The 25,699-nt window shown below is 44.2% G+C and overlaps 1 protein-coding gene and 1 long non-coding RNA gene across 2 annotated transcripts in view; one reads left to right on the forward strand and one right to left on the reverse strand.

Annotated features, from left to right (window-relative positions):
* LOC135214751 (nuclear cap-binding protein subunit 1-like) overlaps positions 1 to 25,699 on the reverse strand; it is a 365,385-nt gene that overhangs the window by 257,748 nt on the left and 81,938 nt on the right.
* Positions 12,485 to 13,244, forward strand: LOC135214560 (uncharacterized). Its single transcript, XR_010314402.1, has 3 exons — positions 12,485 to 12,877; positions 13,014 to 13,088; positions 13,216 to 13,244. It is a non-coding gene; the product is annotated as an uncharacterized LOC135214560 (long non-coding RNA).

Genomic DNA, 25,699 nt, shown 5'->3' on the forward strand with positions numbered 1-25,699 from the left:
CTTACCAAGAACGGAAGGCTTAGAGGACAGGACCGCATTATGTCTTTAAAGCCAAAACCTCTGATGATGGCTAAAACCTCACTAACCCTCTTTGCCGTGGCTAGAGCGGTTAGAATGTTAGCCTTTCTGGTCACGTGTATTAAGTTCGCAGAAATGTAGGTTCGAAATGCTCTTGGGCATCAGAAACTCAGACTACGTCTAAGTTCCATGCCGGAACCTTCGATCCAGAGAATTTCAAAATCTCCACAGACCTCAAAGATCGTGAAGCTTTGTTGTTTGACAGAAAGAATCTCTGAGCCTAGAGGCCGTAACAACATATTTGCATATTCTACAATAGTTAAGACTTCTAGCTTATCTCATACTTCAGACGGAAAGATAGAACCATAAAGAAATTCACAGAGGTCGAGGTGGAGAACAGTCATTTTCCCTTCACTATCTCCAGAAACGGCCCCCTCCGATTGAACACTGAAATAGGCAGCACTGCTTTGCCTTGGCCAAGAGACTGCCATTAATCTTGAAGATCTTATCGCTTCTCGATAGTCTGAACGCCTTCAGACTCAGAGAGGAGAGATATTAGATACTTCACCTAAGTGACGATGTTAGATTACACCGATTCTCTCGGGAAGGGTCTTTGGACAATTCTCTTGAATTACATGACCTCTGTGAATCCAACCTCTTAAAGGCCAACATGGTGGCGACTAATGCTAATCCTCTAGGATCATGAATAAGGGAACAACTTAAGAGGAAGCTCCTTCGTCTTCAATATTACGAAAACTTAACGAAAGGACGCCCTCAGTCTCTCCTCACTTACGACATACTTCTAAGTGAGGATTACTCAGACGTCAGTAGTTGCTGCCTTCGATCGAGAAGACCCGCACGGACGTGCACTAGTTTAACTAACCTCTTGAGGATCGTTTACGTTCCGTGCCGAAGCCCATAACCAACTCTCTCTTCTTGAGCTATGAGAGAGCTGAGAAATTATCCGAGATGATTTGGACCACTCGATCAAAACTCACTCTTCTAGGAACTGGAGAGCCGACCAAATTGGCTTCCAATTCTTTCAGACAATGTGCCCGGACATCTGTTCCTCTGTTCGGATGTCTGGTACCCTCTCGCTATCACCTGAGGTGATCCTCAAGCCGTTGAGAGAAAATTAGAATTATTACTAGATCTTTGATGTTATTCCAATTTCTCCGTGAGGAAAAACGTAGAGGTCTGAATTGCTGGTTTTATTCAGGGAAAACAAGCTTCTCCAGCGAGGAAATGGTCCCCAGCAAACTCATCCATTCCCTCACTCAGCCTGCTTCCTTCCCTAAATAAGGCTGCGCTTTGCATAAGCAGGAGAGCATTATTATAGTGCCGCGGTAGACTCGTACAGAATTCTGTTACAGTGCGGTAAAACCGCACCCGAACAGGTATAATTGATATCTTGTTGAAATTTTCTAAGTAAACGGAAGGCATGCTCATTCATGATTACTAGAAATTTCCTCAACCCGAGGCTAAAATCCATGATTGTAGGGCAGAGAGACGGCTAGTCAGCCATTCCCGCAGGGAGAGAGACATAACCAACTGCGCATGCACAGAGCTAGCCGGTACTGTGTAGATCACAGTAACAGCAGCCTTTTTCATTCATCGTCTCGCACTAACTGCCTGAGTTGCCAGCTACTCCCTTTACGAAGGAATAGGTATGATATTGTCGAGCAAAAGGAAACTCTCAAGCAGGCATATTTAAACGAAACAGAATTCGCTAAATACAGAAGCTGAGTTGGTGTTGTCGTAACAATACCTTAGAGTTGTTCTTACTCCGAAAACTCTTGGAAGGTTGAAGGGAAGTGTCAATTAAATACATTAGGAACAACAGTTCTTTCGGCTTCTATCCGTAGAGGTAAATTACGATATGCGTATATTGACTTGACCCATCGTTAGCAAAATGACGCAAAGATAAACTACGTAAGTATTGTAGTAATTTGAACATCGAATTATCTTACTACATCTTTCCTCGACGAGAAAAAGAGAAAGAAAGGAAAACGACTGTCCACGTTCTAATGAATGAGACTTTTTAAAAGAACTCCTTGACTCTTTGCCAAGAGAAGGGAGTAATATTCGAATAGAGACCATCAAGTGAGAACCGAGGATCGAAAAGGACCAGTTCAATGTTCTATGATATTGGACATAGACTTCCTGGGTCTAGTCTACAAGTCTTTTTCTTACTCCCGATGAGCTCTGAAAATGTATGAGAGCTCTTCCGAAATTTGTTAATGAGAGTTTATCCGCTTAAACGATAAAAACGCTAAAATCTATGTCAATGAGAACTACCCCATTTATGAGGGGCCCCCCACTTAAAAGACAAAACGTTAAGTATCTTGACAATGGGGAAAACGTCCCTTACTAGACAAAACAATTAGCACTTTGCTAATAGGGGAAAACCCTTGTAACATGACCGAAAGTCACCCAGGAATCCGAGTATATAATCTTCCCGATTCTCAGAGAAATCGATGAAGAGGCAGGAGGGATCGAAGAAAAAATTCGGGTATGTCTCTCCGCTAACTCCGAATCCTTTTTTTTTTTTTTTTTTTTTTTTTTTTTTTTTTTTTTTTTTTTTTTTTTTTTAAACTTTTTTTTTTTTTTTTTTTTTTTTTTTTTTTTTTTTTTTTTTTTTTTTTTTTTTAAAAAGGAATGTCCTGTGGAGAGTCCTGAAAAACCTCCTCTTGACGAGCGTTTAAAAAGCGTCAAGCGTCCCAAGAAACGTCCTGAACAGCAATAAGACGCCGTCTACAAGTCTTTTTCTCTCGTAAAGCGTCCTGCCGAGCTTCCACCGAAGCGTCCTGGCGAATGTCCACAAAAGCGTCCTCATAAGCGTCCTGCCGAGCGTCCTGCTGAGCGTCCCCTCAAAAGCGTCCCTGCTTAGCGTCCCGATCTCGTTGAGCGCCCTGATGCATGCAAGGCCCGCCAAGAGGCGTCCTGGCGAGCGACCTTGCCAACATCTCAATGTTATGACGTACCGCGTTTTGCGTAGGACGTTGAATATTTTCAAGGGACGTCCTCATGCGAGTCTCCATGGAGAGCCGCACGCTGCTCCTGAATGTGTGAACACTAAAGGAAAGACGTACGGCTTTCGTCTTCAAGACGGGCCTTAAAGACCTTCATACCTTCTTACAAAGACAGTGGCCGCCTGTGGCGACAACTTGCGTCTTAGTAATGCAAAAGAACATCTCAGAAACACACTCAGCAAAGGAACGCCGAGTCCAAAAGACACCCTCGCAAGGTGCTTGCCGAGCGTCCTGGAGAACGTCTCTACTTGTAGGACGTCGAGCACCTCAAAAGCTTCCTCACATCTAAATTGCCCTTCTTATGCCGAACCAGAGACATAAGTTGTTTGACTGTGCAAAGCAGCTTGCCGGACGTTCAAAAACTTATCAGCTTGAACAACATCCTTTTTCGAAGTAAAGCGAACGTTACATAACATACGGAGCGCCATGAGGAGAGGAGACGAATACTGAGTTGCTCCTCCAAAAGGGTGGGGAATCAAGAATGTCCTTGATTACCACCTATTCTTTTGGAATGCTAGCGAGGTTGAAACAGCTCTAACTTCATGAGCTGTTCACCTCGCAGGAGGCTCAAATCACTCTTCTGGCAAGATGAATGAGCCTCCTTAATAATGTATAAATGAGCGTTCACTCGCAGGAGGCTCAAATCACTCTTCTGGCAAGATAAAGGGTCCTAAAGAATGAGCCTCCTTAATAATGTCCCTTAGGAAAAGAGCCAGTGCATTCTTCGAAAAGGGTAGATGTGGTCTCTTCCTGAGCACCATAAATTACCCGAAGGACCTCTTACTTCCTTCGTTTATGTAAATAAATTTGAGAGCCCTGACAGGGCACAGGACTCTTTCATCCTCTCGTGACGAGAGAGAGGACGTGAAGCGTCCTCTTCTCTAAGCTTCTTAAGAGGTCGGGGCGAGAGTCCTTCCGAGAGCTCCAACCCCTGTGTGGGGAGGACGCCTCGGAGGCGAGAAGCAAACCTTCAAGATTCGTGCACGTGCTCGATCTTCGGCAGCCTGGGAAGCGACAAACAGGACCTGCCGAAAGGAAGCCAGATCAGCGGTGAAAAACCCCTAACCCTCCTTCTTGGCTTTGACAGCCCTCTCCCTGGTTTCCTGGGAGTCCGACAGAGGTCTAGGCCTAGAGGCATTATGGGGCCGATCTGACGTTCCCTCCTGACGAGAGAGAGGACGTGAAGCGTCCTCTTCTCTAAAGCTTCTTAGAGGGCGCGAGTCCTTCCGAGTGCTCAACCCTTGCGCGGGGAGGACGCCTCGGAGGACGAGAAGCAATCCTTCAAGATTCGTGCACGTGCACGATCTTTAGTCAGCCTGGGAACGCTCAACAGGTCCTGCCGAAGGGACGCAAGATCGGTGGGGAGCCCCCGTAACCCTCTTGCGGCTTTCGACATGCCCTCTCCCTGAGTCCTGGGAGTCCGACAGAGGTCCAGGCCTAGAGGCATTATGGGCCGATCTGACGCCCCTCCACAACACAAGGGGCACTACACTTCACAACACTGATTGGAGAGCGAGCACTTTTGTCTAAGATTACTTGATGTAATCCTCTAGCAGACACTTCTTCTAGGCCCGTAAGCCATACCACAGGGTTAGGCAAAATAAATCCTACAGGAGGTTAAGGTTCATTATTTCTAACTTCTGTTTACTGTGGAGGAAAACTCCTGATTCTAACACGCTCTAAAATGCGTACATGAATCCTACTTCTTCCGTAATCAGTCACACATTACACAATTACATTGATCTTTATGCAAAGAAAACATGTAAACCGTCATATATACTAAGCGAGGTCTACCGAAAGTTCCGGTAGCCTCACCTTACCCCATGCAGACAACAAAGTCTGAAACTAGGCTAACTAGCTTCAGACATCATATGCAATGAAAAATTTAAAACTTATGATAGCGTATGCCTAGCCACAAATCCAAGTCAATAATCGAAAGAATAATTAGGATACTTAAGCGGCTAATGAAGTTTCAAAATCCTAGGCGTAGGTCTGTAAAACAGTTGTTTACCGACCGGCGACAGAAAAAAATATGAATAGAAAATGGGAATGGTTCCTGATATCCGCCTTCCAGCGGCGGGAATGGGTACTACCACCTGGCCTCCGCCCACTGCGTGTGCCGCGAATTTTGAAATTCTGTCGGACTTCAGAGAATACAGCTATATATATATCTGTCAGGTAAGTTTCATGAACAAATTGAAATTTATCATGCTTCATCAGAATAAAAAAAAACAGACTTTAAATCTAAAAATAAAAATACCTAAAACTAATATAAATTCTTAGTTGGTCAAAACATTGTTTTTTCCAGCAGAGTTTTTTTTTTTTTTGGAAAAACAAAGACTTACTACAAAGTAATTGCAAAATCTACTCTATAAAATGAAAAAACTGACTATGACTTACCACTGCTTCCTTTCCAGGTGATATTCTTTGATGATGTTGTGTAAGTGTTCTTCAATTAGATAGCGTTCAATAGAATGAGCTCCTGGTAAAACAGGGCCCTCTGGACAATCAGTATAATAAACAAAAAGCCTGGAAAAAGAAGTTATCAGTCATTAATTCATAACTGACAGAAGCCCAGAAACACTTGTCAATCATGCAAAATAAATATTAAAATTATTGAGCCTTTCATTTGTATCTTACCATAAAATAAATGAACCTACTATGAGATTCACAGCTGGTGTCCCAGTGTTTTCCTGGAATAAAAATTTTATCAACGTACCTGACAAAAATGGCACTTTGTCACAGGGTATCTTACATCCCTACCTAATTATTTACTGTATTCTGTATTGTGAAAGTTGCATAATTCTGTTAATTATAAGAGTAACACCGACTTCTTGTAGACATTGTCTTTCGAAGATATAATACGTAACGTATGACGTCATTAACTTGCCTCCTCCCGATGGATAATTGGCTATTCGTGAAAAAGTCTCAACCTCTGGCAACAATGAAATACAACCAATACTCCTTGTTTACACTTTTTAGTACAGTGGGGCCCCGTATTCGCGTTCTCCTGATTTGCGGACTCTCGGATTCGCGGATTTCTCCCTGGACCATATCTAACCATTATTCGGGGGAAATTGGCCTATTCATATCTTTTTATGAAAAATATCAACAAATTTCTGGTTTTTTGTCAGTTTCATAATAAATTGCACTTTTTGTGATAAAACTATTAATAAACACAGTAAAAAAATGTTTAGTGGGGTTTTCTTGAGTTTTACCTACCAAAATAGGCCGTTTTCAGTGTTTTTATAGGGGTTCTAACTATTCGTGGATTCTAAACATTCGCGGGTGGGTTCTGGTATGCATTCCCCATGATATGGGGGGGACCACTATAGTGTAGTAGTAGTAGTAGTAGTATTTAGGATTTATGCTATGAGGTCAAGTGCTAGGATCCTTGAAGAAAATGTTTCCATATGTAATCCGAGAAATGACTTACTATCACTATTTCTCCATTAAAAAATGATATTGTTATGATACAATAAAGTTTCATACATACTTACCTGGCAGATATATACTTAGCTATGGACTCCGTCGTCCCACCCCCCGACAGAAATTTCAGATTTCGCGCCACTGCTACAGGTAGGTCAGGTGATCTACGCCCTGCCCTGGGTGACAGGACTAGGAACCATTCCCATTTTCTATCATATTTTCTCTCTTCCACCTGTCTCCTGCGGGGAGGCTGGGTGGGCCATTAATCGTATATATCTGCCAGGTAAGTATGTATGAAACTTTATTGTATCATAACAATATCATTTTCATACATTCAACTTCCCTGTCAGATATATACTTAGCTGATTGGCACCCTTTGGTGGAGGGTAAGAGACAGCTAACTACTGAAATAGACAGGTAAACAACATATGTTGTAGGTATTTATAGACCTTGGTTCCTACCTGATAGGCGGAAGACTTCATGGCTGCTGCCCAGGAGTCTGCATCACCTCAAGAGCCTTAGCGAGATATTTGATCTATGGCCAAGAGTTCTTGTGAGTCTGCCGATGGGGTCTTATCCACTTACTCGGCAGAGCCTAACTGGTATTTGTCAATGGGTGCTGATCCACTTATATGACAACACACCTTATAAAGGAGCACACAACCGATCCCAATCACCTGATCCTAACCACCATGTTAGTACTAAAGATTGTTAAGAGTTATCCCCCAACTCTTCACAAACAACCAGAACTCGAATAACACAGTAAACATGCACACAGTAATTTCAAAAAAAAATTATACTCTTCTAAGAAGATATCACAAGAGTTCCTTACTGAGCAATAGTGAACGGCCGCCTGTGCGACATCTAGCACTTTTGCCAGCAGGAAGTCAAGAACATATCTAACTAGAAGGTACACATGAATAATTAAGGATCGGTGCTCGCTCCCATACCCAGGATCGTATCCGCTGACACAAACGGACTTAGAGAAAAACATTTCTCATAAGTCACACGAACGTCTTTCAAATAGTGAGATGCAAAGACCGAATTGCACCTCCAATAAGTCGCTTCCAAGATATTCTTTAGCGACATATTCCTTTGAAAAGAGAGAGACGTCGCGACTGCTCTAACTTCATGAGCTCTTACTCTCAAAAGTTTAAAGGAGTCATCAGGACAGATCTTATGTGCCTCTGTTATGACGCTTCTAACAAAGAAGGCTAAAGCATTCTTAGACATAGGTCTTGCTGGATCTTTCACGGAGCACCATAGACCTTGTTTAGAACCTCCCATCAGCTTCTTATCCAGGTAGAACTTTAGTGCTCTCACCGGGCAAAGAGACCTTTCTGTCTCTCTACCTACCAGGTTGGACAAGCCTTTTACTTCGAAGCTCCTGGGCCAGGGTTTCGAAGGATTTTCGTTCTTCGCTAGAAACAGCGCCTTAAACGAACAGATGGCTGAGTCTCCTTTAAAACCCACCCTAGCATCTAGGGCGTGCAGTTCACTAACTCTTTTGGCTGTTGCGAGAGACAAAAGAAACAAACACTTTCTTGTGACATCTCGAAAAGAGGCAAGATGGGGAGGTTCGAACCTTTTCGAAGTCAAAAATTTTAGGACTACGTCTAGATTCCAACTAGGAGGACTTGGTTCCTTAGACTTTGAAGTCTCAAAGGACCTAATTAGATCGTGCAGATCCTTATTGTCTGCAAGATCTAAGCCTCTATTCCTGAATACGGCCGAAAGCATACTCCTGTATCCCTTTATGGTCGATACAGAAAGGTGTGATTCCTCCCTCAGGAACAGAAGGAAATCAGCAATTTCGGTCACAGAGGTACTGGAGGAGGACAGCTTCTTCGACCTTCACCATCTAAACACCTCCCACTTTGATTGATATACTCGCATTGTAGAAGATCTGCGGGCTCTAGCGATTGCGCTTGCAGCCTTGCGAGAAAAGGCCCTCGCTCTGACAAGTCTTTCGATAGTCGAAAGGCAGTCAGAGCGAGAGCGGGGAGGTTTTGATGATACCTCTCGAAGTGGGGTTGTTTGAGCAAATCCGTCCTTCTTGGAAGGGATCTGGGGAAGTCCAACTTCCACTCCACTACCTCTGTGAACCAATCGTGCGCTGGCCAAAAAGGGGCTATCAGTGTCATTTTCGTCCCCTTCGAGGCCACAAACTTTCTGAGCACTTGCCCCAGAATCTTGAATGGGGGAAATGCGTAAACCTCTAGGTTCGACCAGTCTAGTAGGAAGGCGTCTACTGCTAATGCTCTGGGGTCTTCTACCACCGAGCAAAAGACTTCTATTCTCTTGGAGAGGAACGTGGCGAACAGGTCTACATGAGGTTTCCCCCAAAGAGACCAGAGACTCTGACACACTTCTGAGTGGAGGGTCCATTCTGTGTGAAGGACCTGGTTCCTCCTGATCAGCCTGTCCGCTCTCACGTTCCTCTCTCCCTGAACAAATCTTGTCAAGAGGGAGATGTTCCTTTGAAATGCCCATACGAGAAGGTCTCTTGCCAGCTCGTAGAGGAAGAACGAGTGCGTCCCTCCTTGATTCCAAATATAAGCCAGAGCGGTGGTGTTGTCCGAGTTTACCTGGACTACTCCGTTTCTGACTATAGACTCGAAGCTCTTTAGAGCCAGGTGAACAGCTAAGAGCTCTTTGCAGTTGATGTGCCAGGACACCTGATCTGCTGTCCAGGTGCCTGACACTTCTCTCGGCCCCAAGGTTGCTCCCCAACCCGTCTCCGATGCATCTGAAAACAACACTAGGCTTGGGTTCCGAATTTCCAGGGATATCCCTCTGTTTTCCTGTAATGGGGGTAACCACCATTCCAAGTGATGTTTTATCTCTAACGGAATGGGAAACAAGTCCGAGAGTAGTCCTGTCTTCCAGTTCCACATTCTTTTTAGAAAGAACTGAAGAGGACGAAGATGAAGTCTTCCTAGAGGAAAGAACTGTTCCAGCGAGGAAAGGGTCCCTAGAAGGAAGAACTGTTCCCTGGCGAGGAATGGTCCTAGAAGGCTCCACCTTCCCTCGCCGAACTGTGGTTTTCTTTCCCTACGAATAGAGAGACTTTCTCGTAACTTTCTTATGAGTCTCTCTTGAGACGGAAATACTCGAAAACCCCGAGAATCCATCTGAATCCCCAGATAGACCATGTTCTGGCTGGGGATCAGTTGCGATTTCTCGAGGTTTACGAGCAATCCCAGAGACTTTATCAGGTCTAGGGTCAAAGTAAGGTCCTCCAAACACTGTCTCTCTGATCTGGCTCTGATGAGCCAGTCGTCTAGGTAGAGAGAGATATTGATACCCTTTAGGTGAAGCCATCTCGCCACATTCTTCATCAAGCTCGTGAAAACTTGAGGAGCTGTGGACAGGCCGAAACACAAGGCTCTGAACTGATAGATCCTTCCCTCCATCATAAAACGGAGGTACTTCTTCGACGAAGGATGAATCGGGACGTGGAAATAGGCATCCTGGAGATCTAGAGATACCATCCAATCTCCTTGGCAAAGAGCCGCAAGGACTGAAGCAGATGTCTCCATACTGAACTTCTCTTTCATTACAAATTTGTTCAGTGCGCTTACGTCTAGAACTGGTCTCCAGCCCCCCGGAGCCTTTGCGACTAGAAAAAGGCGATTGTAAAACCCCGGGGAGTTGTGATCCAGCTACTAGTTCTACAGGCGGTCCCCGGGTTACGAATGGTTTCCGGGGCTTCACGACGTTTCGAGGTTACGACGCTTTTTCTTAAATATTCAATGGAAATTCCGTCCTGGGTTACGACGCTTGTTCCGAGGTTACGACGCTGACGCTTCCGACGCTCCGAGTAACGACGCTTTAAAAAACGCATGCTATGATAAAAATCCTTTATAGTTTAGCACAGTACATAATAAAAATATGTTTTTGGTTACATTACAACAAAAATTTTGAGGTTATGATGATTTTTGACACTTTTTTTTTTTTCGTATTTTTTTAATTTTTTTACTGACGCCGCATATGCGGAACTAGTTTGCGGGCGAATGAATACACTAGCTTTGGGATGCGCAGTTTAAAACAGTCCAAAAGCGCAAATATAATGAAAAATCATTGCTTGTTTCCAGTACATAATTAAAAAAAACTAAGTTTCTGGTTAGATTACAACACAAATTCCAAGGTTACGACGTTTTGTTATGCTTTTTAACGATACCTCATATGCAGAACTAGTTTTTGAGCGGAGGTGCATAAATTAATTAACGCTATTAAACTGTATGGTAAATGACCGAACAACGACCTCGGACGGTCGAGGACGCCAAGCGTAACAATACGAAAGGACGCCACTTCAATCGCGTGCCTGCCTGCATTCCACTAGGTTTGTTGCTGAGACGTTGCTGAAATTCCTTGCCATTTTCGCTAATTTACAATGGCTCCTAAACGCCAAAGTACTTCCTCGATGATAAGTTCATCCAAGAAGAGGAAGGTCATCACGATGGAGGTCAAATATGACGTGATAAAGCGTTCGGAGAAGGGAGAAACTAACACCGAAATAGGCCGTTCTTTAGGCTTGAGCAGGACCACGGTGGTAACCATTGTGAAGGATAAGGAACGTATTCTGAAGCACGTTAAGGATGCTGCACCGATGAAGTCAACGGTGATAAACGAGAAGCAACGTAGCCAGAGCATTGTTGAAATGGAGAAATTGCTCATGATCTGGCTGGAGGACCAGAACCAGCGACGTGTTCCGGTGAGCTTAAGTGTGATCCAGGAGAAGGCTAGAGCGCTGCATGAGGCAGTAGTGAAAAAGTTTGGCGAAGGCAGTGCTGGTGGTGAATTTTCCGCGAGTAGAGGTTGGTTTAACCGTTTTAAGGCTCGTGCAAATTTGCATAATGTGAAGCTGCAAGGTGAAGCTGCTAGTGCTGATAGCGAAGCAGCAGAAAGTTTTCCAGGTGGTTTGGCTGAGATAATTAAGGATGGTGGTTACACGGCTGACCAAGTCTTTAATGTGGATGAGACTGGATTATTTTGGAAAAGAATGCCAAATCGAACGTACCTTTCCAAGGAGGAGAAGTCAGCACCTGGCCATAAAGCTGGAAAGGAGCGACTGACTTTGCTGTTTGGGGCCAATGCAAGTGGTGATTTGAAACTGAAGCCCTTGCTGGTGTATTTGGCCGAGAATCCCAGGCTTTCAAGGGCATTTTCAAGAGTCAACTCCCTGTGATTTGGAAATCTAACAAGAAGGCGTGGGTTACCTTAATGGGTCTTCGAAGATTGGTTTCAATGACCATTTTCGTGCCAGCAGGGGGCGGTATTTGAACTTCGAAGGTCTGCCTTTTAAGGCCCTCTTAGTCCTGGACAATGCCCCTGGTCACCCTTCAAATTTGAGCGACATGCATCCTAATGTGAAGGTGGTGTACCTCCCACCCAATACCACATCGCTGATACAGCCAATGGACCAGGGAGTAATAGCAAATTTCAAGGCTTACTACCTTAGAAGGACCATACGTTTTGCTTTGAGGGCCATAGAAGCTAACAAGGAGTTGACACTGAAGCAATTCTGGAAGGGCTACAACATTGCAGATGCAGTGAAGAACATTGCAAGTGCTTGGGACGAGGTGAAGACGACCACTTTAAATGGGGCCTGGAGGAAACTGTGTCCACAGTTTGTGCACAGTTTTGAAGGCTTTGACCAGGCAGAAGACGTCGAGACTGTGACGAGGAAGATCGTAGGGCTAAGCAAGAGGCTGCAACTAGATCTTGAACCTGATGAGTAACAGAGCTGCTGGCTTCCCATGGAGAGGAATTGTCTGCAGAGGACTTACTAGAACTTGAACAACAAATGATTGAGGAAGAGGAGGCGGCACCAGAGCCAAAACCCAGGTCATTAACTGTGAAAGGCTTGTCAGAGGGTTTTACTCATCTGGAGGAAGAGCCTTGGCTTCTTTTGAGGGCAGAAGACCCTAACGTTTCTAGGTTTGACAAAATCAAGAGAGGAATCATGGATTTGGTGACTTTCTACAAGGAGACCCTGAAGGAGAAGCAGACGAAGAGAAGTGTGCAGTCCAGGCTTGACACTTTCTTTCACAAGTCTCCAGTACCACCACCTCCCACTCCTAGTCCTGGTAAGGAATTCTGAACTGTTTTACTAATTTATGTGTTTACATAGTGTACATATTAAAATGTGTTAATTTTTTAATGTAACAACTAAATGTAAGAGTAAATTGTAACTTCATTAATTTTCATCATTTGTAATTTTATTGCAGAAGTGGTGACAGTTCCAGATCCCCCTGTACTACCTGTGACAGTTCCAGATCTCCCTGTACTACCTGTGACAGTTCCAGATCTCCCTGTACTACCTGTGACAGTTCCAGATCCCCCTGTACCTGGACCCTCTGTATCAGCCCGCCCACCTGCACGTGTACAATCAGGTAAGCAATTTCATTTTTCTCATTTTCATGTTGGAAATTGTTTACACCCTACATACATACGTACACTAACTTACATAGTGGTACAATGTGTTTGATGTTGCATAACCTTATTATTTTTTTTTTTTTTCCATTTCAGACCCCTTTGATAGTGACAGTGACCCAGATGACCCTGAGCCTTTCCATGGTTTTGATGCCTCGCCCTATACATCAGGTAGGAATCCTTAACAAAATTTGTATAAAATGTTTTATAAATTGCTAATAGAAATTTTATTAAAAGTGTACATATGCTACAATTACATCCACCTTATAATATATGATGTACCCTATCATTCTTCCAGATGTAGATGTTCCCTCATCAGTTGATACAGTATCACCTCCCCAGAGCCCAAATCAGTTTGATACGATATAATCCACCTCTCCCATTCATTCAGGTAAAAGAATTTCTTCATTTTTTATATTGAACATAAAACGTATTACACACTACATATGTCAAACCAGGTAATAACATGTGCAGTAGTTACAGTAGTAGTAACTATCATTTTATATATTTTTATCATTCCAGACTCCCAGCACCTGCCCATCCCACTCCATAGCCCAGCCACACTCTCATGTACCATATGACCATCCCAGTAAGCAAGCCAACCACTAGAATTTGGTAAGGACATTTTTTTTTATTAATGTTTTAATATTACATATGTAATAACCATGTTATGTATGTAACATACATACTATAATCATATGTACTATTACATTATCATTCCAGACTGGCATGCACCTGTGACTTACATAAACCAGACCTCTACATAGCCTACATGTCTTCATTTTGCTGAAGGTAAGGAATTCTCAGTTGTGTTTAATGTTTGCATACGTACAATAAATTTTGTACACCTAAGTGGTTACATACTGTCCTTTAATATTAATTCTTCATTCCAGACTGCCATCACATCCTAGCCTGTTATCTGTGATAAAGCACACTGAAGTTAGGTTTGGAATGCATCCTTATCATGATGCTCTACCCCTCCACCTCCATCTCCCACAACCTAGGTAACAGCTTTGAGACTCACTAAAAGTTGGTAAGTTATGTAAGGAATTTCTAAATTAAGTTTTATACTACATGTTATATGTGATATTAAACCACTGTATGGTGCATATTACTGTATGTAACTTACTATGCATAGAGTATACTTACTGACAAAATTATTTTTTGTACATTCCAGCCCCCAACCCCCGAATGAATGTAGGCTATGGGGGCCACATAAGACTTTGTCCATCCAGGGTTACGATGAATGCAAAATATAAACTAAAGGTAAGGAATTAATTAACATACATTAACTCTTTTAGTACTCTTGATATATCTACAGTAATTAACATATGCATTCACAACTTTCTGTAGTGTATATTTTGTACACTAATTTTGTTACTTTTTCCTTCCAGAACCAACATTTTTCACACAACTCCAGGTTGTTACTACAAGTGTCATCAAGGGATAACTACTACAAGTAGAAGCACCATTTTTGGATGGAAAAAACCCTTCAGGAAAGTATACGTATCACATGTAACATGTAGTGTAACAAAGTATGAACAGTAAGGTTTTTACATACAGTAGTACATATTACATACGTACATAACTTTTTTTTGTACAGGAATTTCCAACCAAGTTTGATTATGTACATATGTACATGTTATAAACCACTGTACGTATGGTTACTGATGTAACTTACTAAACATACATAACATGACTTAACTTTGATACTTTTTTGGTACATTCCAGAAAACCAGGACCCCCTCCATGATGCAGGCTATGGGGCCAACATAAAACTTTGTCCAGGGTTACTACATAACATAAAGGTAAGGAATTATACATAGTAGTAATTAACATACATTAAGTAAGTTTTATACTAAAAAAAAGTGACCAAGATCTCTCACATGGGATAAGTGATCAAGGTCCCTCATGGAATTGGTACTGTACACTCCCTGCTGAACAGGGGGTGTAGACCAATCATTTACAATAATGCATACCAGTTGATATTAAACCACTGTATGGTGCATATTACTGTATGTAACTTACTATGCATAGAATACTTACTGACAAAATGATTTTTTGTACATTCCAGAACCCCCCTGAATGATGTAGGCTATATGGGGCCACATAAGACTTTGTGCCATCCAGGGTTACGATGAATGCAAAATTTAAACTAAAGGTAAGGAATTAATTAACAACACATTAACTAAGTTTTTATACATGTTATATATGTGATATTAACCACTGTATGGTGCATATTACTGTATGTAAACTTACTATGCATAGAGTACTTACTGACATACTAATTATTTTTTGTTTTTTTTACATTCCAGAACCCCCTGAATGATGTAGGCTATGGGGCCCACATAAGACTTTGTCCATATCCAGGGTTATGGATGAATGCAAAATTTAAACTAAAGGGTAAGGAAATTAATTACCATACATTAACTTTTTTACTCTTGATATAAACTCAAAGTAAGGAATTATAAACGAAACGTAAGGAATTAATTCTTAACATACATTAACTCTTTTACTCTTGATATCTATAATTTACATATTGTATTCAGGACTTTGTGTAGTATTTTGTACTAATTGTGTTATACTTTTACCTTCCAGAGCTACCAGACTGGGATTTTAGTGTACTCCAGGATCTAACAAATACATACGTACTACTACGAAGTGTGCAGTGCATAATATAGTATAGTGTTTAGTGTATACCCTAAGGATTAAGTGTAGTACATTGTGCTTTTTAGTGTCACAAGAGTTTAATAAAGAATTATACCTTCAAGAACCATCCTTTGCCATTGGAATAACCACACTACACATCATGCAATCTACTTGCATGTCACACAGGTAAGGTCTCTAACTTTTTCTTAGTTTAAGGCATATTTCCAAGTGTCGTTCCGGCTTACGACGATTTTCGGCTTACGACGCGCCTCAAGAACGGAACCCCCGTCGTAACCCGGACTGCCTGTAATAGCTTCTTTTGTCCCAAATCTGTTCCTAACCATTTGCCGAAGAGTATCCCTCAGAACAGGGTCCTTTTATCTGGCGGGCAGTTCCCGCGGAGTTGAAGTCAGGGGAGGACTGTCTCGAAGGAGATGTAATAGCCCTTCTTGATCACTGAAAGCGACCAGGTGGCTGCTTCTATACGTGCCCAGGCTTCCGCAAATCCCTGTAGCCTGGCACCTACTGGTGTTTGGAGGCTTCTCATATCACTTACCCCTTTTAAAGGGTCGGAAGGAGGCTCTTCCTCTCTTCTCTGAAGCTTTTCTTTTTGAGGGAGCTCTAGAAGGAGGGCCTCCTCGAAAGGGCTGTTGAGTCGTACGAGCCACTTTCTTTTCTCTCACGACTACAGGTCTACTCTTCCTAGAAGATTGAAGGAGAAGATCCTGGGTCGCCTTCTCAGTTAGTAAATGCGAAATGTCCTTCACTAACTGAGAAGGGAACAAGTAGTCTGACAATGGAGCGAAAAGTAAGGCTGCTCTCTGTGAGTGAGACACGGCTTTCGTCAGAAATGAACTGAACACTGCTCTCTTCTTTAACAGTCCCGCTCCAAAGAGAGAGGAGACTTCTCCCGAACCATCCTGAACTGCTTTGTCAATGCAAGCTAAGATGCAAAGCAAAACTTCGGGGTTTAGGCCCTCTGCGTCATGGGTCTTTTTGGCCATCACCCCAAGGGACCAATCCAGGAAATTGAACACTTCCAAGACATGGAAGAGTCCCTTGAGGAGATGATCCAATTCTGAAAGGCCCCATGTCGCACGAGCCGAGTTCAGGCCATGCCTTCTCGATGAATCAACCAGGCTCAAGAAGTCCGCTTCTGCCGAAGCAGGAAGAGAGAGTCCCATATTCTCTCCTGTTTCGTACCATATGCCCCTTCTGCCTGTAAGTCTAGCAGGAGGCATACAGAACACAGTCCTCACCAGCTCCTTCTTTGTCTTCATCCAAGAATCGAGAGACTGGAGAGCTCTCTTCATAGAGATGGCTGGTCTCATCTTGAGGAAAAACGAAGACTTCAGCGCTTTCGCACTCGAAAAGAGCGAGCGAGGAGAAGGAGCGGCTGAGGTTAAAGAATCTCCATATTCTTGCAAAAGGAGAGCTGTCAAAACTTTATAATTTGACAGCCCTTCTCTATTGGGAGCCTCATCTTCTGAACCTTCCTCTTGTTCGAAAGGGTCAGAAGGAGAACAAACCTTGCTATCCGAAGGCTCTTCCCTAGTCTTTCTCTGAAGGCGAAATACTCCTAACAGGAGAGGGACTAAGAGATTTCCTAAGTCCCCACCCAGAAGAACTTTGTCTGGGTTCTACACGCCTAGCTGGCTCCTCGCGCCTGGCTGGCGCCTCGCGCCTGTGGAAATCCGGAGCTTCATCCGATTCATCTCTATAAGCAGGAGGGTCACTCTCAGGTGAAGCCTGGCGCCTGGCGTGCGCTTCTACATAAACTTCCTCTCTCCTGAACCGAGCTTCGCTCCCCCCAAGAGACGGCCGCCTGTGCGACATCTCCCCTGAAGGTTTCGCTACGCCTGGCAGGAGATCGGCGTCTAGTACTTTTAACAGGAAGCCTGACGTCCTTTCTGCGAGGAGGATCTTTTTAAAGAACTCCTACCAAAGAGGCTAACTGCTCCTGAATGTTAAACAGGATCTTCTTCGTAGCCTCTCCTTTGTCTTCTTCAACAGGAGGAGAGGGAGATCTAGAAGGAGTTTGACAATCTCTGTCGGAACAGGGAGAAGCAAACTTGTTCCTAGCCCTCTTGATCACCGAGGGAGCTTCTTCTTCAGAGAAGCGCTCGGGGCTAGAGTCGAAAGAAGGCTCTTTCCAGTTCCTCTTCAAAGGTCTGGAAAGCTCCGAATCCTTCCACCCTCGTTTAGGTGAGGGGGGATCCTGACGAAGAGAAGCATTCGCGGAGGACGCTTTTTCTAAGGCGGTCCTTAACAGTCTGTGGCGCTACAGAGCCTGCTGAAGGGACGCCTGACCGGTGGGGATTCTCCACAACCTCTGTAAGGCTTTCGACTTTCCTTCTCCTCTGGGCCAGGGAGCTTGGAAGAGGTCTAGGCCTGGGAGCACTCACTTCACTTAACACATCAAAATCACTGCTCTTACCTTCCAAAGCCGCCATTTTGGTTTGCATCTTTTGAAGGGTAGCCTTCAGATCTGCGATCTCTGAAGCAGAATCTGAAGGAATAGCAACCTGTGAATGCCCTAATAAAGAGGGAGAATCATTATTATGATGGGAAGAAGTAACAGAACTAGATAAAGGCTTTGCACTACTTACACCCTTAGAAGCAGCCCTTCTTACTCTATCCCTCTCTAACTTCTTCAAGTAAGAAGTTAGAGTCTTCCATTCCTCAGCACTCAACCTTTCACACTCATTACAGGTATTAGCCAAAGAACAATCAACTCCTCTACAACGTCGGCAGACAGTGTGAGGATCAACCGAAGCCTTCGGTATCCTCACCTTGCAGCCTACATTCACACACACTCTCACACCAACACTCGAGTCAGACATTCTTAAGAAAAAACCAAAAGCAAGTCCAAATCCAGTCCACGGTAGCGAATGCCAAAACAACGATCTAGGTACGTCACCAAAATAATCAGCCGAAAGAAGATCAATTGCCTTGAAACAAGAATTCCAGTCAGGATGTAGTAACAACAATGTTGACACCACCGGTGACAGAGAAAATCTGATAGAAAACGGGAATGGTTCCTAGTCCTCCCACCCAGGGCAGGGCAGTAGATCACCTGACCTACCTGTAGCGAGTGGCGCGAAATTTGAATTTCTGTAGGGGACGACAGAGTCTATAGCTAAGTATATATCTGACAGGGAAGTTGAATGTATGAAATTACATAATTAACAAATTGAAGAAAACTTTGGCATTCGTCATAACTCCTTTGATATTTTTCCTAATATGACAGTGGCGATCATTGTAATAAATAGACAATTGCATAGGATTTAATGTTATTCTGTAAGTTATATTTGACTAAGAAATCAACAACTATTCCTTTATAGAGCATATATAATGATCTTTCTGCACCTTATGGAAGTTAACAAATGATGAAAACTGGGTAGCCTTGGATGTCCGGGTGTACTCCTTACCAAAAAAGGGCCCCATTATTCATTTACCTGTTCAAGCTTCCATAGGGTTTGCCATGGGCCTACTCACTTCTAAACAATTGTGCAAATCGAATAAAAAAAGCTGTCCTGCAACCACAGGGACATTGACTTATCATAGCCGCCATTCTTGAAGCCTTGACAAGGTATGAATATTCATTCAGAATTTCAGACAGCTGTTTGTCATCATCACTTTGTGGGAGAAGTCAGGACGTCATATGTTTACGTCACGTATAACTTTGAACCCATACATTAGTGTGTTCTGCCAACGGCTTTGGCTGCTTTATTTTACTCTTATGAGCATACTTTTTTTATAATATAAGTAATAAAGAATGCTGCCAAAAATTAGGTAGGGATGTAAAGTATACTATGGCTAAGTAATATCTTTGTCAAATGCACAGAAAAAAAGTTATTCTGGAAAAACACTGGAAAAAAGGCTCTGAATCTCATAGTGATATATATATATATCTATTTCAAAAACATGCAAATCTAGAACTGTTATTGGCAGGGGTTCCCTTCTTGGTGGGGTGCTGATAAGCTAAAGCGCCATTAACTGACCTCAGTGACTTATGGTACCAAGTTTCAGTTAATGGCGCCTCTGTTAGGTATGTTATGGTACCATAACTCTATTATCAGCAACTTATGGTGTTGATAACCGAAACTTCATCTGTTATGGCGCCCTAAATCGCTGACATTATGGGGCTAAACAAGCGACATAAAACTACGCCGCCGTTAACAGAGTCTGTCAGTACAGGCAGTCCCCCGGTTATCAGCGAGGATTCTATTCTGACAGCTTAACAATAGGTGAAAATCGCTGATAACCAAAAATTGGAGATTTTTGGCACTTACAGAAGCTGACAACTGGTTGATGGTTCCTCTGTTAGTATGTATCTGAGCCAATACTGATTATCAGCGCATTTCACCACTGAAAGGCAATTTTCAGCGAGCCCCTGAATTGAAGGCAATTTAACAGCTATTAAAACTAGGTTTTTTCCTACAGCAAAACCTGTCTCTTAGAAGGAACCTTATCCAGACCAAAATGCCGTACTTCTAGGTTTCTACAGTTTCCCTAACTGACTGCTCATAAATGACAATGACAGTACACCATGACGTACATCAAGCGATTGGACAGCTAGGATGCAAAAGACCAAAGAGCATGAATGAAATGAACAGAAAACAGAGCAGGGGAGGGACTGTAAGGGGTAACATCCTACATTGATCAATAAACTAAAATTTTGCAATCACATATTTTCCATGAGAGATGTTATCCAAGTGCTCTTTACAATGCAAGAATAACAATCAGCACATAGAGCAACAGTATTACAGAATCATCAAAAATATTTCAGAATCTCATACAAAAGCACAATTAATGATGTACAGCCCATATACTCAAAACAGTTCCCTTTTGGGCATTCCTTCTACTTGCAATCAGAGGAGATTAGAGACAGAAAAAAATGATATTGTTAGTATACAATAAAGTTTTGTACATACTTACCTGGCAGATATATACTTAGCTTACGTCTCTGACGTCACGACAGAATTCAAAACTCGCGGCACACGCAACAGGTAGGTCAGGTGATCTACCTTATCCGCCACTGGGTGGCGGGTGTAAGAACCAAACCCACTTTCTTGTCAGATTTTCTCTTCCACCTGTCTCCTGAGGGGAGGTTGGGTGGGGGGGCCATCAATCGTATATATCTGCCAGGTAAGTATGTACAAAACTTTATTGTATACTAACAATATCATTTTTGTACATGAACTTTCCTGTCAGATATATACTTAGCTGATTGACACCCTTGGTGGAGGGAAAGAGACACTCAAGTACAAAGAAAGAAAACAAACACATGTTATAGGATATAAAAACCTTGGTTCTTACCTGTTTTAGGCAGAAGACTTCATAGTTACTGTCTATTAGTCTGCGTTGCCTGAAGAGCTACAGCGAGGGCGTGACCTACAGCTGAAAAGACTCTTTGGGTCTACCAATGGGAACTGTATCCGCTTACTTGGTAGAATCCAGTTAGGATCTTGTCAAAGGGGATCCACCCACTTATATGACAGAACCTGTCCACTACCATTGCAAGGAGCTCAAGCACAACTCAGATCACCTAACCAAAGTACTAATTGTTAGTAATACGACTTGAAAGAGATGCCTACCTGCATCCTCTTCCATACAACCATAAAAACACAAAACCAAAAACCAAAGGGGAAATAATTAAAAAGGATATGCTTCAGCTCCCTGCCCCAGCACTGAATCCGCTGATACGTATGGGCCTAACCCAAAGCACTTCTCATACGTAATTTTCACGTCTCTCAGGTAGTGGTTGGCGAAGACCGAGTCGCATCTCCAAAAAGTCGCTTTCATGAGATTCTGCAGCGACATATTCTTCTTGAAAGCCAACGACGTGGCGATGGCCCTCACTTCATGAGCCTTGACTTTCAGGAGCTTATAATGGTCTTGATCGCATGCCACATGAGCTTCCTTTATTAAGTTCCTAATAAAGAATGCCAGAGCATTTTTTGACAAAGGCCTACTGGGATCTCTTACAGAACACCAGAGGTTGTCCATATTGCCCTTAAGTTTTTTCTTTCTCTGGAGATAAAACTTAAGGCTTCTTATAGGGCAAAGAGTCCTCTTTGTATCTACTCAAGAGGAGGATAAGCCTTTTACCTCAAAACTCCTGGGCCAAGGAGTGGAGGGGTTTTCGTTCTTGGCTAAGAAAGAAGGAAGAAAGGAACAAATCACGGAGTCTCCTTTGAATCCTACACTTCCTTCTGAGGCTTGCAACTCACTTACTCTCTTAACCGAAGCCAAAGCCATGAGAAACAGGGACTTCATCGTAAGGTCTCTAAATGAGGCTGATTGAGGTGGTTCAAATCTCGATGACCTCAGGAAAAGCAAGACTACATCGAGATTCCAGCTTGGTGTCAAATTAGAGACTTTCTTAGTTGTCTCAAAAGATCTTATCATGCCATGGAGATCTTTATCTTCCGAGATGTTCAATCCCCTGTGCCTGAACACTGAGGCTAGCATGCTTCTATAACCCTTTATGGTTGAGACCGCCAGACTGCATTTTTCCCTCAGGAAAAAGAGGAAGTCTGCTATTTGGGTCACATAGGTACTGGAGGAGGAAAGCTTCTGATTCCTGCACCAACGTCGAAAGACATCCCACTTCGATGGTAGAAGGTCTTCTTGCAGTGGCAATAGCCCTTGCAGTCTTTGCCGAAAACCCTTCGCTCTGACAAGACTCTTGACAGTCTGAATCCAGTCAGATTGAGAGCGGGGAGGTTCTTGTGATACCTGTCGAAGTGGGGCTGTTTGAGCAAATCGATCCTTAGTGGCAGGATCTTGGAATGTCTACTAACCATTCCAGTACCTCTGTGAACCAGTCTTGGGCGGGCCAGAACGGAGCTATCAATGTCATTCTTGCTCCTTCCGATGCTGCAAATTTTCTTAGTGTCTCTCCCAGAATCTTGAAAGGAGGGAATGCATAAAGGTCTAGATGCTTCCAGTCCGCAGAAAAAAGCATCTATCGCTACTGCTCTCGGGTCTGATATCGGGGAGCAGTAAAGGTCTATCCTCGCGTTCTTGGAGGTCGCGAATAGATCCAAGTGAGGTCTGCCCACGTCTTCCACAGCTCCTGGCACACGTCCGAGTGAAGAGTCCACTCTGAGGGAAGGACTTGGTTTTCCCTGCTCAGAAGGTCGGCCCTGACGTTCCTTTCTCCCTGCACGAATATGTGTGAGGAGTCTTAAATCCTACTTTCCTCCGACCAAGTAGAAGTTTCCTTGCTGTTTCGTACAGGGAGAAGGAGTGCGTCCCCCCTTGCTTCCTGATGTATTGCCAGGCGTGGTGTTGTCCGAGTTGATCTGAAACCGCTGCATCCCGGACGAGGGGCTCGAAGGCTTTTAGAGCTAGCCAAACCACCATCAACTCCTTTTTGTTGATGTGCCAGGACACCTGTTCCCCCTCCCAGGTGCCTGACACTTCCCTTGAACCGAGCGTCGCTCCCCAACCTGTGTCCGACGCGTCGGAAAACAACACTAGGTTGGGGTTCGGCATGTGCAGGGATATACCTTCCACGAAGCGAAGAGGGTCTGCCCACCAGAGAAGATCCTTCTTTATCTCCTTCGAGATCTTGAAGAGGAACTCTAGATCTTGAGACAGGCGGTTCCAGTTCTGGTTCAAAAAGAACTGTAGTGGTCTCAGGTGCAACCTTCCTAGAGAAACGAATTGCTCCAGCGAGAGCGTCCCCAACAGACTCATCCACTCCCTCGCTGTGCATACATCTTTCTCTAGAAAGGTTGCGACCTTCTCGGAACATCGAGTTATCCTTTCTGGAGAGGGATACGCCCGAAAATCCGGAGAAACCATCCGAATCCCCAGATAAATCCGATCTTGGCTGGGGATTAACTGAGATTTCTCGAAGTTCACTAATAGTCCCAGAGAACTTGCCAGGGTCAAAGTCTTGTGAAGGTCCTCCAGACATCTCTTTCGATTTGGCTCTGATAAGCCAGTCGTCCAAATAGAGGGAAACCCTCACTCCCTCCAAATGTAGCCATTGTGCTACATTTTTCATGAGCCCCGTAAAAACTTGGGGGGCTGTAGAGAGGCCGAAGCACAAGGCCCTGAATTGGAAAACTTTTCCTTTCCACATGAACCTTAGGAATTTCCGTGAAGAAGGATGGATCAGCATGTGGAAGTAAGCGTCCTGAAGATCTAGGGACACCATCCCGTCCCCCAGGCGAAGAGCTGCTAAAACTGAAGATGTCTTCTCCATGGCGAACTTTCTCTTCTTCATGAAGACGTTCAGGGCGCTTACATCCAGAACCGGTCTCCATCCTCCTGAGGTTTTGGGAACTAGGAGGAGGTGGTTGTAAAAACCCACAGAACGAGGCTCCTTTCACTAGCTCTATGGCCTTCTCCAGCATAAGCTCTACCGCTAGAGCAAGGCTTGGTTTTCAAGTGAGGGTCTTTGTACTTGGCCACCAACTACCTTGGGGTTGTGGTCAAGGGAGGTCTTGAAATGAAGGGAATGAGGTACCCTTCCTTACGATTGAGAGGGACCAGTTGTCCGCCCCCTTCTGGGCCCAGATGTCTGAGAATCTCAGTAGTCTGGCACCTACTGTAGTCTGGAGGACTTGGGTGCTACTTCTTCGATCTAATAGATCGAGAGAAGGTCCTTCCTCTCTTAGGAGGTCTTGTTCCTCTAGAGGAGGAGGAACAGGAGGGAGGGCCTCCTCGAAAGGGCTCCTGCCTTGCGGGTGTCTCCTTCTTGGGTTTTGCTTGGAAGGATGTACGAGGCATCCTAGCTGACTGAGAGGGCACTCGATTATGTCTTGTATAATCTTCTTAGGAAACACGCTGAGGCAAGAGCTGTGCATATAACAGAGAGGCTCTCTGCGCGTGAGAAACCGCTTTAGTTAGAAAAGAGCAGAACACCGCCCTCTTCTTGATAACTCCCGCTCCGAAAAGAGAAGCTACCTTGCCAGAACCATCTCTCACTGCCTTGTCCATACAAGACAGGACACACTGTAGATCCTCAGGTGAAAGGGGACTCCTGGGATTGAGTCTTTCTTCGCTAAAACTCCCAGGGACCAGTCCAAGAAGTTAAAAACTTCGAGGACCCTCCCGGAACATTCCCTTCAGAGGTGGTCCAACTCACTCATTCCCCACGTCGTCTTAGCTGAAAGAAGGCCGAGCGACGAGCGGAATCCACCAACGAAGAGAAGTCCGAGTCCGCGGAGGAGGAAGAACCAGGCCCAAAGGCTTCCCTGACTCATACCAAAAGCCCATCTTTCCGTCAGCTTGGAAGGCGGGAAAGAAAAAACAGTCTTTCCTTTCTCCTCCTTAGAGGCCAACCAATCCCCAAAACCTTTAAGGGCCTTCTTCATCGAGATGGTGGGCTTCATTTTCACGTATGAAGAAGTTTTCGTTGTCTTAGAAGTAAAAAACAATGAAGGAGGTGAAGGAGGAGCAGCAGTAGAAAGAAAGGGCGTCTCCAAATTCTGTAACAGGAGGTCCGTAAGCCTCTTATATGAAGAGACCGAAGAATCCTTGGCCAACTCTTCATCCGTTGCCTCTTGATCCTATTCAACCGAAGACCCATGAACAATCTTGGAAGGGAAGGTCATCCTTTCAGAAGAAGGGCGCTTATCCTTCGAAGGGCGCCTGTCCAGGGAAGAGCGGTTGCTTGGAGGAGAGCGCCTATCTAGTAGTGGCGCGCTTGTCATGCTCTAAAATCCTTGGTCCAGAGGGAGCGCCTGCCAGGAGAAGAGCACCTGCTAGGCTCTTTGGGCGCCTGCCACGAGGAGAGAGGCTTTTCAGGCGAAGAGCGCCCTACCAGACGGGTAGCGCCCACTAGGCTCTGGGCGCCTGTCCAGAGGAGAGCGGCTACCTGGGGAAGAGCGCCTGCGCGGAGATCGGTGCTACTAGGTTCTTGGCGCCTACTAGGCTCTTGGCGCCTGCTAGTTTCTCGGCGTCTGCCAAGAGGAGAGAGGGTCTCTGCCGAAGAGCGAATGTTAGGGGAAAAGCGCCTGTCCAAGGGAGAGCGGCTGCCTGGAGAAGAGCGCCTGCTTGGAGAGGGGCGCCTACAAAACTCCTGGTGTTTACTAGGCTCCTGGCGCCTGCCAGGCTCTTGACGCCTGCCAGGAGGAGAACGGATCCTTGGCGAAGAGCGCCTACTTGAA

The sequence above is a fragment of the Macrobrachium nipponense genome, chromosome 46 (assembly GCF_015104395.2).
Source record: "Macrobrachium nipponense isolate FS-2020 chromosome 46, ASM1510439v2, whole genome shotgun sequence".
NCBI lineage: Eukaryota > Metazoa > Arthropoda > Malacostraca > Decapoda > Palaemonidae > Macrobrachium > Macrobrachium nipponense.